A 15,589-nucleotide genomic window follows, 5' to 3' on the forward strand; every position below is an offset into this window, starting at 1 on the left:
TGTTCTTCATGCCTCTGGTTTATTTTATCATTACTAATCAGGAAGTAATTCCTTCCTTAATTTTATAACATTGGTTCCATAGGAGTTTGGATTTGCCTTCTAAGACATATGATCATGAAAACCAGGCACCTTTGTTACCTGGGTTTTCTGCTGTCATGTAATGTTGTCAATTGTTGTAAATTTGGAAATACTCATCATATCTTGTCGGTGTGGTTCTCTGAATGCTTAGGCACACAAAAGCAGTTTTTACCTTTATATCATAAATATACCCTGTGTTTTTCTTTAACATTAGAATTATCTGGTTTTATTATTACTTACTGTATTGAACTATTGATGTCGACTAACAATTGAGTAATGATCTCTAAACCATGGTCTGCATATCCAAGAATATGTTTAGGATGGGAAAACTTAGATTGAAGGATGAAATATTATAAACTGTGCTTCTTCTTATTATTAATAATTCATTTTTAATTTCTTTCTAGTTGGGTATATATTTTTAATCTAAATAATACAATAGGAAATGTGAATAACATAAAAAAATGAATTCATGAAAAGTATAAAATGTAAATACTGTTTACAACAAAATGCTATAAGCAGTAGAGATATGCAAAACCTTTAATGATGTTTTACAACATTGTAGTTACTTTAAAGTCCTCTGGTTTAGAACACCTGAGAGTATATAATTGTGTGCCCCATTTATCTATTGCGAAGTCACACACCAATCCAAAACTTAGTGACTTCAAATAACTTATCTCTCTCAGTCTGTGAATTGACTGAATTGACTGGCTGAATAGGGTAGTTCTTATTTGGGGTCTCCTGAGATTCCAGTTGGATAATGGCTGGGAGAGACTAAAATCACTGGAAGTCTACACTGAGTAAGACTCCACACTTATCTCTCCATGTGTCTGGTTGTATCTACTGTTCTTACAACCTCTGTCTCTGCCCAGAGTAGCCTGGACTTCTTACATGATATTTGGATCCCCCAGAAATAGATAGCAAAAATTGCCAGAGCTAGAATTGGAAGTGGCACAGCAGTCAAAGCCAGACTAGATTCAAAGAGTTGGGGCAAAGATGCCATCTGTCATTCAGTAGGTTACATGTGAGTACAGGGGTAATTGATGGCAGCCCCCACCGTTCTAGATAAGTTTTGTAAAAAAGCTGAACAGTTTGTACTTGTAAAATTTATTTTACTTTCATTAATTTGTCTTTATCATTTATAAAATGGAAATATAACATACTCTCTAAACAAATCCCAGCTAACATTATTTTTATTTCCCATGAGCCTGGGACTTACTAAAGAGCAGATATTCTATTTTTCATCAATATTTCAGCATAATATGGTATCTGAAAAATTACAAGCTACTACTAACTTTTATTTAACACATGAATAAATGACTGTTCTCCTATATATTTCTCTATTTATAAGGAATATTCCCATTGTCAACAAGTGGGAAAAAAACCCAATCTGGGTCTAAAATTATATGATAGGTATTTTCTTTCCTAAATTAACCAATCTTTAATGGAACTGATTTACTGTTACTGTCTTACTTCATATAGACACAGCCTCAGGATGAAGTAGTATCTTCTCTTTACAACAAAAAATACCTGAACCAGGAAAACAAATATGGCACGTGCTAGGCTCACTAACATTAACTGAGCTAAAGCTTCTCGTCCTTCTTAGTAGACCATGCAAAAGAGCAATATATGGATCTAAAATTCTTGCAAGCAACTCAAATATGATTTATGTAAATGATTAAATGGAAAAGAAAAACAAAACAACATGAGCAGGAAACAAGAACGCTTTCAAGTTATTTCTTATTAATTTATGTAGTATCGGTTTTACACACAACTAGTGAGCAACAGCGTATTATATAGACATAGACTATTCCTTTTTTTAAAAAATCAGCTTACTGTGACTTCTGAGGAAGATATTGGAGTAGGAGGACTTTAAGCATAACTTGTCCCATAAATACAACAAGATAACCCCCAATTTAGTGTAAAGAACCCAGAAAATGACTCAAATACTAGCAGAACATACTCTCTACAGTTAAATGTAGAGGTGAGTCCACATTGAAAAGGGTAGGAAGGACAGAGACATGGTCAGGAGCTGAATGGACCTGGAGGAGGGAGAGATGCTGCAACGCAGAGAGAGGAAAGGAAGTTTTCCTCTTGGGAAGGAAAGGAATCTTACCAAGCACCCCAGGCATGGGAAGTTGCACAGGGAAGACAAATCCCCTTACTATTTGGCTTTGAAAACCAGAGGGGCATAATTTTGTGAGTTCTTACAATCAGTAAAGCTTAATTTACGGAACTTTAAAAATTAGCAGGATAAGCTCTGGGAGAGCCTAGAGGTAATATGAAAAAGATTCCCCACCCTTAAAGAGACAGGGCAACAAACACCTCAACAGAGATCAACATAGAAGCAGCCGTTTGAAAAATGTTCACGGTATATGAAAGGAAGATTTATTTATTAATCTCAGAGTTTATGCTGTAGGGGCAATGACCTTTGGGAGACTTATACAAGAACAAAAGAGTTGACGAGGGCTATTTTCCTCCTCTGCCCTCCAGCATAGACACACAGATACCTGCAGGAACCAGCACAGCAACAATACTTGCTACGTAACTTACTAACAATGTACCCCTCTGTAGCGTTCTCCTGGGGTTACACCACTCCAGCCAGGCCTCCACTCTGGGTCCCCTCCCACAGCAGACCTGTGCAAACATTGCAATATTACATACCCTGCCCTGAGATTCTCTTGCAGACCTGCCCACTCCAATATGCTCCTGGCCTCAGCCCATCCAAAGCAGTTCTATAAGCCTGGCGGCAATGTGCAAGCATCCCCAACAGGGAATAACACCACACCAAAGTGACTTCCTCACTTCGGAGAGATGATCACCATACAGACTAGTCAGACTGTGGCCCAAGCAGTGGGCTGGGAGCAGAAATCTGGTCTGACTGCAGGCCCCATGGACCAACAAAAGCTTCTCAGGGTATAACACAGGGAAAGCACCCTGCAGTTCTGTGCTATAGCTTCTATGGGAGACACCTGGTGCATCTCAACTCAAGCTCAGGGTGGTCCCAGACTGGTCTACTAACAACACAGAGATCAAGCACTGTCCACAACAGGCAAAGTGTGTCATTGCTGATGACTGAAGGTAAAAGTGGCTCACCATAAGAGAGCTAAATGAAACAGAAATAAGTAATATGCCTAACAGAAAGTTTAAAGTATAGGTCATAAAGACTCATTAGAGTTGAGAAAAGAGTGGAAGGCCACAATGAGACCCTCAACAAAGATATAGAAAACATTAAAAAAAAAAACAAAAAGAGATGAACTCAATAACTAAAATTTAAAATATACAAGATGTAAGAAATAGTAGACTATTGGAAGCAGTATAAGAGATCAGTGACATGGAGGACAGAGTAATAATAAAAACAGCCCCCAAAAAAATCAACCCAAGGAGGTCCACACCAAGATATATAGTAATTAAAATGGCAAAGAGTACCAATAAAGAGAGAATGTTAAAAGCAGAAAGACAAGAGAAAATAGTTGTATGCAAGGGAAAACCCATAATGTTATCAGTTGATTTTTTTTTCAGCAGAAACCTTGCAGACTAGAAGGGATTGCCATAGTACATTCAATTACTAAAAATAAAAAAAAAAACAACTGCCACCAAGAATACTGTATCCAACAAGGGTATTATTCAGAAAAAAAGAGAGAAATAGAGTTTCCCAGACAAACAAAATTAAAGGAATTCATGACAACTATATCAGCCCAAGATATGCTAAAGGGGACTCTTTGAGTGAAAAGAAAAGAACATAAGTAAGCGTAAGAAAGGTAGGAAACACAAAAACATTAAAATTAAGTATATCTATAAAAATCAGTCAAGGTGTTCACAAAACAAAAGGATATAATTATGATACCAAATATCAAAATGTGGGAGTGGGGAGTAAAGAATTGGTTTAAACTTAAGGGACCATTAACTTAGTATAGACTGCTCTATGGATAAGATGTTATATACAAACCAAAGGTAACCACAAAAATTAGTAATATATATGTGAAAAACAAGAAAAATGAATCTAAGCATATTACTATAAAAAGCCTGCAAACCATGAGAAAAACATGAGCAAGAGAAGAAAGAAACAGAAAATAACTGCATAAACAACCATAAAACAAGTACTGAAATGCCAAGAAGTACATACGTATTAATAATTACTTTGAATATAAATGGACTAAATAATCAAAAGACATAGGGGAAGAATGGATTAAAAAGCAAGATCCTTCTATATGCTCCCTAAAAGACCTAAAGACACTTGCATTTTGAAAATGAAGGGATGAAAGAGCATTGATCACTCAAATTAAAGTGATCACTCAAATTAAAGCTTTAAAGAAAGCTCATGCAGTGATACTTATATTGGACAAAATAGGCTTTACAAGAAATACTCTAAAAAGAGAGAAATAAAAACACTATATAACCAAAAGGGAAAAATCCAACAAGAATATATAACAATTTTAAATAATTATGCACCCAATGCGAAAACACCCAAATACATAAAGCAGCCAATAACAAACATAAGGGAAGTAATCAATAGTACTGCAATAACAATAGAGGATTCTAACACCCTACTTATATTAACTGATAGATCATCTGAACAGAAAATCAACAAGGAAATGTGGCTTTGACATATTGAGCCAGATGTATGTAACAGATATATTCAGAACATTCTAGCTTAAAACAGCACAAAACATATTTTTTTTCAAAGACACATGGTATATTAACCTGAAGAGATCACAATTAGGCCACAAAACAAGTCTAAACACATACAAAAAATTGAAGTCATACTATTTATCTTTTCTGACCACAACGCTATGAAATTAGATCATAAGAAAAAATCTGGAAAGTATATAAACATATGAAGGTTAAAAACATGCTATAAAACAATAAATGGGGGGCGCCATTGTGGCTCAGTCGGCTAAGCATCCGACTTTGGCTCAGGTCATGATCTCACGATTCATGGGTTCGAGCCCCACGTCAGGCTCAGAGCCTGGAGCCTGCTTCAGATTCTGTATCTCCCTCTCTCTCTGACCATCCCCTGCTCATGTTGTCATTCTCTCTCTCTCAGAAATAAATAAAACATTAAAAAAATTAAAAATAAAATAAAACAATAAATGGATCAACCAAGAAGCCAAAGAGGAAATTTTAAAAAACTACATGAACAGAAATGAAAATGAAAATGCAATGATTCATACTCTCTGGGTTGTAGTAAAAGCAATTCTAAGAGGAAAGTTTATAGCAATATAAGTCTAACAGAAGAAGCAAGAAAAATCTCAAATAAAAAACCTATTTTTAAACCTAATGAAGCTAGTAGAAGAAGAACAAACAAACTCAAAACCAGTAGAAAGAAGGAAATAATAAAGATTAGAGCAGAAATAAATGAAATAGAAACTTAAAAAAGGAGCAGAAGAGATCAATGACACCAGGAGGTGGTTCTTTGAAAAGATCAATAAAATTGATAAACCACTAACCAGACTCATCAAAAACAGAGAAAGAGAGAGAGGGAGGGAAACAGGGAGAGGAAGGACTCAAACAAAATCACAAATGAAAGAGGAGAAATAACAACAGATACCACAGAAATACAAAGGATTATAAAAGAATATTATGAAAAATTATATACCAACAATTGGTCAACTTAGAAGAAAGGGATAAATTCCTAGAGATATATAACCTCCCAAAACTGAACCAGGAAGAAACAGAAAATTTGAACAGACTGATTATTAGCACATGAATTGAATCAGTAATCAAAAAACCAAACCAAAACAACACTCCCAACAAATGAAAGTCCAGAACCAGACAAATTCGCAGGTGAATTCTACCAAACATTTAAAGAATAGTTAATAACTATTCTTCTCAAACTATTCTAAAAAATTAGAAGAGGAAGGAAAACTTCTAATTCATTCTATGAAGCCAGCACTACTCTGATTCCAAAACCAGATAAAAAATAGCACTAAAAAAGACAACTACAGACCAATATCTCTAATGAACATAGATGCAAAAGTTCTAAACAAAATGTTAGCAAACTGAATCCAACAATACATTTAAAAAGTCATTTACCACAACCAAGCAGGATTAAGTCCTGGGATCTAAGTGTGGTTCCACATTCGCATATCAAGTAACATGATACATCACATCAATAAGAGAAATGATAAAAACAATATGATCGCTTCAATAGATGTAGAAAAAGCCTTTGACAAAGTACAATGTCCATTCATGGTTTAAAAAAAATCTCAACAGTTTAAGTTTAGAGGGAATATACCTCAACAAAATAAGGGCCGTATATGTAAAACCCTCTGCTATTATACTCAGTGGAGAGGAACTGAATGTTTTTCTGCTAAGATAAGGAAGAAGACAAGAATGTCCACTCTCACCACTTTTGTTCAACATATTTTTGGAAGTCCTAGCCACAACAATCAAACAAGAAAAAGAATACAAAGGCATCCAAATTGGTAAGGAAGAAGTAAAACTTATCACTCATTATCTGCAGTGGCATAATAGTATATATAGAGAAAACCCTAAAGATCTCACTAAAAACCTATTAGAACTGATAAATGAATTTAGAAATGTTGTCAGATACAAAATCAATAGGCAGAAATTCTTTGCACTCCTATACACTAATAATGCAGTAACAGAATGAGAAATTAAGAAAACAACTCCATTTACATTGTACCATAAAGAATAAAATACCCAGAAATAAACCTAACCAGGAAGTGAAAAACCTATAATCTGAAAACTATGAAGAAATGATGAAAGAAATTGAAGACAATGCAAAGAAATGGAAAGATATTTCATGCTCATGGATCAGAAAAACAAATATTATTAAATATTAAATATTATTAAAATGTCTATACTACCCAAACAACCTACAGATTTAATGTAATTCATAGAACTAGAACAAACAAACCTAAATTTTGTGTGAACCACAAAAGACCCTGAATCGTCAAAGCAATCTCGAAATAGAACAAAACTGGAAATATCAAAATCCCATATTTCATGATATACTACAAAGCTGTAAAAATCAAACTATATGGTAAGGCAGAAAGATAAACAGATCAATGGATTATAACAGAAATCACTAAAATAAACCCATGATCAAGGTCAGTTAATCTTTGACAAGGAAGCTAGAACATGTAATGGGAAAAAAGACAGTCTTCAACAAATGGTGTTGAGAAAACTGGACAACTACATGGAAAAAATGAAACTGGATCATTTCTTTATACCATATGCAAAAATAAACTGAAAATGGATTTAAAAACCTAAATGTGAGACCTAAAACTATAAAAATCCTAGACAAAAGTACAGGCAGTAATTTCTCTGACATTGACCATAGCAACATTTTACTAGATATACCTCCTGATGCAAGGAAAACAATGGCAAAAATAAACTATTGAGACTACAACAAAATAAACAGAGAAGGACATCATCAACAAAACCAAAGACAACCTACTGAATGGGAGAAAATATTTGTAAATTACATATCCAGTAAAGGCTTAGTATCCAGAATATACAAAGAACTTAAACAACTCAACACCAAAAAAACATCAACACCAAAAAAGCCCCAAATAATCCAATATAAAATAAAAAATAGGCAGAAGACATGAACAGACATTTCTCTAAAGAAGATGTTCAGATGGCCAACAGACACATTAAACAATTCTCAATATCACTCATCATCAGGGAAATACAAATCAAAACCATGAGGTATCACACCACACCTGTCAGAATGGCTAAAAGAAAAAACAGAAGAAACAACAGGGGTTGTGGAGGACGTGGGGCAAAAGGAACTTGTGTGCACTATTGATAGGAATGCAAACTGGTGCAGCCACTGTAGAAAACACTTTGGAGGTTCCTCTGAAAATTAAAAACAGAATTACCATATGATTCAGTAATTTTACTACTGGATATTTCCCCAAAGAAAATGAAAACACTAGTTTGAAAAGATACGTGCACACTTATGTTTATTGCAGCATTACTTACAATAACTAAATTATGGAAGACACCCCGTGTCCATCAACAGGTAAGCAGATAATGAAGATGTAGAATATACATGCAATGGGACATTACTCAGCCATACAAGAACGAAATATTGCCATTTGCAACAGCATGGATGGATGTAGAGACTATCATGCTAAAGAAAATAAGTCAGAGAAAGACAAATACAATATGATTTCATTCATATGTGGAACTTAAGAAATAAATGAACAACAACAAAAAAAAAGAGACAAACCAAAGAACAAATTCTTAACTATAGAGAAGAAACTGATGGTTATCAGTGAGCCGATGGGTGGAGAGATAGGTGAAATAGGTGAAAGGGATCAAGAGTGCACTCATCATAATAACCACTAAGTTTTGTATAGATTGTTGAATCACACTTGAAACAAATGTAACAGTGTATATTAACCATAATGGAATTAATTGTTTAAACAAAAATCAGCTTACAAATAAGACACATTGAGAGTAGCCTCTAACACTACTTCCTTTGCCCACTGAATGTACTGCCACAAGTCAGTCTCCATTTCCAGGGCAAAACCATCTCTTGCTATCTTCTGGTTACAGGGATCCAGGGTGCTTCCCAGGCTTCTACCCCCTTTTTATTCTCAATCTCTTTCCACAGGGCATTAAATATATTAACACTTAGGACATGGTTCATCAAAGTCTATAAGCAGAGAATCAGACCTAGAGACATCTAGAAAAAGTACCATTATAAAGGTGATTTGGGCTTCTTAAAGCGAAAATTAAAGTGGGTATTGGAATTATGGCAACCACCATGTTTAGTTTCGTGTGTGTATGTGTGTGTTTATGTATCTATATGTATATCTATCTATATATGTCATCTATCTATAGATAGATACATAGATGTTTTAAATTTCAGCAATACCCTTTCCTTTAAACATAGATAATAGATTTTATCTCCTTAAATGGCAACAGAGTGCAAAGTGTGGAACCAGACATTGTCATTAGCTGCATGGCTTTGACCAAGGTATGCAAAGTTCATATGCTTCTGTGTCCTTGTCTATAAAACAGAGATAATAGTATCCTTATGGAATTGTTGGGTATACTTATGAGTTAATACATTGAAAACTCTCAGAAATAGATCTCAAATATAGTAAATTTATAAAAATAGATCTATAAATAATTATCAGCTTATAAGCTGCAAGAAATGAACTAGATTTGGAATGTCTGTGACTTTGTTTTTAAATACTCCTATGACAATGTATTATTTCATGTTCTTTAATTTTTTAGCTGTATTGACATACAAAAATGACATTTTAATATTTTATATGATATATATATAAAAACACATCAGGACAAATACATTTTTTAACAAGTTGTCTTAATGATCAGCAAGATGAATCTAAGGAAAAATTTAATCAAAGGCTAGTTTAGCAGACATTATATCAAGAAACTGGAAGTGTGATTGGTACATCAGGACATTTAACTTTTGGCTGAGTATGAGAGACTTGTGGGGGCATACAACCGAATCTTTATCTTATTTGTCTATTATTGTCAGCAAATTGAGGTAGGCCATTTTCTTCACAGGATGTTGTATATGAACCTAGGGGTAACCACAAACCCAAAACTTAGATACACAAAAAATAAAAAGAAAGGAATACGAGCAAATACTATAGTCATCAAATCACAAGGAAAGAGCAAAAGAAGAAGAGAAAAACAGAGAACTGCAAAAAACAATCAAAAAACAATTAACAAGATGACAATAGTACATATATATAAATAATTACTTTAAATGTAAATAGTCTAAATGTTCCAACCAAAAGACATGGAGTGGCTGACTGGCCAAAAAAACCAACACAACAACAACAAATCATCTATATACTGCTTACAAAGACTCATATTAGACCTAAAGACACATATAGACTGAAAATGAAGGGTTAGAAAAGATACTTCATAAAAATTGGAAGCAACAGAAACCTCAGGTAGCCATACTTTTATCAGAAAAATAGACTTTAAAACAAAAACTACAAGAAACAAAGGAGGATATTCCATGGTAAAGTGATTAACTCAACAAAAGGATATAACGATTGTAAATATCTATGCACCCAACAGAACACCTAATTGTATAAAGCAAATATAAACAGATATAAAGGGAGAAATTGACAGTAATACAATAATACTAGGGAACTTTAGCAACCCACTCACATAAATGGATAAATTATCTAGACAGGAAATCAATACGGAAATAGTGGCTTTAAATTACACATTGGACCAGATGGACTTAAGAGATATATGCAGAACATTCCTTCCAAAACAGGAGAATATACATTCTTTTCAAGTGCACATGAAACATTCTCCAGAATAGACAATATTGGCCACAAAACAAGTCTCAGTAAGTTTAAAGAAATTGAAATCATACCAGCCATCCTTTCTGACTGCAGAGGTATGGAAATCAATTACAAGAAAAGAAAACTGAAAAAAACACAAATACATGGAAGCTAAACAATGTGCTACTAAACAACCAATGGGGCCAATGAAGAAATCAAAGAGGAATTAAAAAATACCTGAGGACAAATGAAAATGAAACACAACAATTCATAACTTTGGGACAAGAAAAAAACAGATTAAAAACAAACAAAACAAATAGCTTTATTTTTTGTCTTAAATGTCCAGAAACAAAGTAAAATTGCTCTCAAAAATTGCATAATGGTTTTTACCTGTTGAATACTGATAATCAGAATCTTCCTTTCTTTTCCCATAAAGGAAGAGACTGATAAAAGTTCTGGCGACCTTGTATCTTATGGAATTTCTCAATCCTTGAGTGTACATATTAATTTTATCACAGTCTCACATCATAGAGGTGTGGGAATGGTCAAGTATTTAGGAGTAGTATTATTTAGGAACTCAAATCATTTGACCCACTAATCTATGAAACAATATTAATCTGAGAATATTGACAATCTGTACTTCATTAAGAAAATGAACGTTCTTTTTCCAATCCCATTTAATTTTTGCAGCTCTGAAGGTTATGCTTTTCTACAATAAAAAGGGTTGTCATGGAAGCCTTCTCATCTTCTATCTGAATGAGCAACTCTTCTCATTTATACTTGTCAATAGGGTCAGGGAATCTTCTCAACACAGACTAACCCACCAGGACACCTAATTAGAACCGCAACATGGTGTATGTCAAAATTAATCATACTTTGTGTTTAAAACAATCTCTCCTGAAGTAGATTATATCTGCTATTTTCTGATAATTTTAATGGTGCACATGACAAATATTAGTAACTTTCTTTTCAGGGACAGGTCTGAAGATAATGCTACCTGGGCAAAGAAGGATTGATCTGTATCATGTATCTCATCAGTAAAACTCGTCTAAACCTAAACAATGTTGAATATAGAATTCTTTGTTTGCTTTGGACAAGTGTCCAATTTGGAACCATTTTATTCCCTATTAAGAGTAAAGTTTACCTATTGAAAGAAGCAGTGTTTAGAAAGAGTATGAATAATTTCATATTATGCATCTGAGTTAAGGATGTCACTTTCCCTAGGCAAACTTCATTCCTGATCTCTGCATCATTCTTAGCAATTATAATAGTCACTGTACGAAAATAAGCATGGTAAATAAAGAATAAACTAACTGAAAACAAACACACACATTTTTTCCTTTAAAATATTAGGAATCTTTCTTTTGGTTATGAAGGAATGACTGGTTCTAGATTTGTCATGCAATGTGGCCAAAAAACCCTGCCGTTTCACTGCATACAGAATGGGATAGAGGCAGAATTCAGAGCAAACATTTTTTTAAAAAAATGTTTATCTATTTTTGAGAAATAGGGAGTGAGAGAGAGAATTCATGCATGAGCAGAAGAGGGGCAAAAACAGAGAGAGAGAGAGAATCCCAAGTAGACTCCATGCTGTCAGCAAAAAGCCCATGCAAAGCTCTATCTTGCCAATGAGAACATGACATGAGCAGAAATCAAGAGTCTGGTACTTAACTGACTGAGTCACCCAGGTGCCCCCAAAGCAACTGTTTTTTTTTTTTAATTTTTTAATGTTTATTTATTTTTGAGAGAGACAGAGTGTGAGCGGGGGAGGGGCCGAGAGAGAGATACACACAGAATATGAAGCAGGTTCCAGGCTCTGAGCTGTCAGCACAGATGCGGGGCTTGAACCCACGAACTGTGAGACCATGACCTGGGCTGAAGTTGGATGCTTAATCGACTGAGCCACCCAGGTGCCCCCAAAGCAACTATTTTTAAGGAGATTGCCCACACCTCTGCTCACACTCAGATAAATAACTTTGTACAATTTCAAGAGAGACTAGGAGATACAGTATGTACCAAGGGGATTACATGTATGGCTGATATTCACATGTTCTATTGCCAGAAAAAAGAAGGGATATTGGATACTGAGGCACAGTTCATATTTCACACCTCACAGACATTTGAAGTTTTTCACCTGCCGGGCTTCGATCCTCTTTTCTTCAGCATTATGAAGATCCTGTGGGGGGATCATGCCTTTTCTAAGTTATTTCTTTAAAATTTAATTTGGTTTCTATCCCTTGACTCCAGGAGTGGGACAGTTTACCCAGGTCATGTTAGTTAGAATAACTTTGTCTTTCTGTCCTGGGGATTGGTTCTGGGACTGATGTTAAAGCTACCTAGGCACAAATAAATAATCCTTGGTCCTAAACAGGAGCTGCAATCTCTTTTCCATGTGATGTGAAAACAAAGCACAATTCTCTTGGAGCTATTAGCAGACCTTTAAGTACCACATGGAGGCTGAAAAGGAAGCCAATACCAAATGAAGCCAAATCAAAGAATGGAGATAGACACGATCTTAATCACCTTATAGGAACTCTGTGTCCAGCCTTATTTAAATTCATATTTATCTCTGGACTTTTCAGCTATGTAAGGCAATACATTTCCTTCATGACTTAACTGATGGAAAGAAATACAAAGAAATACATAAGAGGGAATGTATTCAGTTGTTGGTAATGTTTTATAAATGATGATTTTAAAATACAATAGACTACTAATAAATTTTTACCCCCTGACCACTCTTTCTAAATATGCAGTATGTAGGAATATTTTATGGATTATAAAAAACGTTTTCTGCGACATCATTTCTAGTGTACATTATATAAGGTTGAAATATTAAAATTATATTTTTGCCAATGTGCTAAACTGAAACAATCTTTCATTTTTCTCTCCTATTAGTGACAATTCTATCCTCTCATGCCATATCACACAATTCTTCTAAGACTTTGCTCAAGCAGAAAGCAAAACCTCCTTCACAAAGTTTTCTCTGACTTTTGCTCAGTTATCTTCTCTGTCTGTGTTCTATGTATACCACTATCTTATCACTTAATTATATTAAAATTAGCTCATTAATTATCTAGCTCCATCATTACAATGTGTTCAATACGCCTTTATACTCCCAAGGCCAATAACAATGCCTGGCACATAGCCAGAGTTCAATATTTTTTTTGTTAAATAGATTTTGTTTTTTACAGAGAAGTTTTAGGTCTATAGCAAAAGTAAGCATAAAGTACAGAAAATTCCCATATAACCCCCGCTTTCATACTCACACAGCCTTCTCCACTATCAACTTTTGAACCACAGAGGTACATTTATTGTAATCACTTAACCTGCATTGATACATTATTATCACTTGAAGTCCACAGTTCACATTAGAGTTCACCCTCAGTGTTGTACATTCTATGGGTTTTGACAAATATATCATGGCATGTATCCATCATTATATTATCATACAGAATAGTTTACCCTAAAAATTTTCCATGCTGTCTAGTCATTACTTCATCCCTCAAAGCCAGGGCAAACACTAACCTTTTTACTGCTTTCAAAGGTTTGAAAAGCCTTTTCCAAAATGTCATATATTTGGAATAAAGCAGTATTAGCCATTTCAGACTGGCCTCATTTGCTTATAAATATACAGTTAAGTTCCACCCATGTCTTTTCATGACCTGATATCCCGTTTATTTTTAGTGCAGAATAATATTCCATTGTCTAGATGTATCACCATTTATTTATCCATTCACCTACTGAAGAACATCTTGGTTGCTTTCAAGTTTTGGTACTTACGAATAAAGTTACTATGAATCATGTGCAGGTTGTTGTGTGGACATAAATTTTCAACCAATTTGGGTAAATACTAAACATGATTGCTAGATCATATGGTAAAAGACGTTTCATTTTGTAAGAAATGGCCAAGCTGTCTTCCAAAGTGTCTGTGCTACATTGCATTTCCACCAGCAATAAATAACAGTTGCTGCTTCTCCACATCCTGGCCAGCACTTGGTTTGGCAGTGTTTTGGATTTTGTCCATTCGAACAGGTGTGTAGTACTTTGGCTGGGTTTTAATATGCATTTCCTGCCACCCATCCTGTGAAGGATCTTTTCATGTGTTTACCTACCATCTGTGTATCTTGTTTGGTGAGGTGTCTGTTAAAGTATTTGACCCATTGTTAAAGCAGATTGTTTTTTTTATTGTTGAGTATTAAGAGTTCTTCATATAGTCTTCTATCAAATTTCTGTTTTGCAAAGCTTTCCTCCCAATCCAATCTCCTCCCAATTCCTCCAATTTTCACAAAACACAGTTTTTAAAATTTTTATGAAATCCAACTTATCAGTCGTTTCTTTCATGGATCATTTCTTTGGTGTTGTATCTAAAAGTCATTATGATATGGATTTTCATATCATATCATATGGATTTTCATTTCCCATCAACTGGATTTTCTCCTATGCAATCTTCTGCATTTTACATTTGTCTATCATCAATTGTGAGTTAATTTTTGTGAACGATATAAAGTCATGTTTAGATTCCTTTTTTTATACGCGCAAGTCTAGTTTTTCCAGCACTGTTTGTTGAAAAGACCATCTTTTCACCTTTGTATTGCTTTGCACCTTTGTCAGAAATGAGTTGACTATATTTGTATGGATCTTCATTCCACTTCATTGATTAGTACATTCTTTTGCCAGTACCACACTCCTGATTGTGAAAGCTTTATAGTAGCCTTGAAGTCGACTAGTTCTTTATCTTTCTTCTTCAGTATCGTGATGGCTATTCTAGATCTTTTGCCTTTCCATATAAAAGGACTTCGTTACATTTTGTTGAACTGAAATAAAGCGTTTGCCGGTTCTCAGGCCACCCATTCTAAATAGTCTTCCCAATGCCAACGGACTTTGCTTTTAAAAAAGGGTAATACACCAGACTCATAAACAATGGACTGTGGGAATTAAAATTTTGTGACTGCTTTGTCAATAACAGTAAAACAGGTGTCCTGTTTTCTCTTAGTTAATAGTCATGTACATTATTTTTGACATGGTTGGCTTAGCTAGGCTTAGAGTCTAATTAATCTCTGGGTGAAGAAAAGGAATTCAGAATGTGGACTGCAGCCTACTTTGCTAAGAGAGGTTATTATATTCACACTTTCTGTTTGCTTGAAGATACCTATTGTATAGAAACTGGAATAAAGAAAGTCCTACACTTCCATTTAGAAGACTTAGGTCCAGTTCTGTCATTTCCTGTGTAATCAGCTGTTTGATCTCAGATGTTT

The sequence above is a fragment of the Crocuta crocuta genome, unplaced genomic scaffold (genome assembly GCF_008692635.1).
Source record: "Crocuta crocuta isolate KB4526 unplaced genomic scaffold, BGI_CrCroc_1.0 scaffold58, whole genome shotgun sequence".
Lineage (NCBI taxonomy): Eukaryota > Metazoa > Chordata > Mammalia > Carnivora > Hyaenidae > Crocuta > Crocuta crocuta.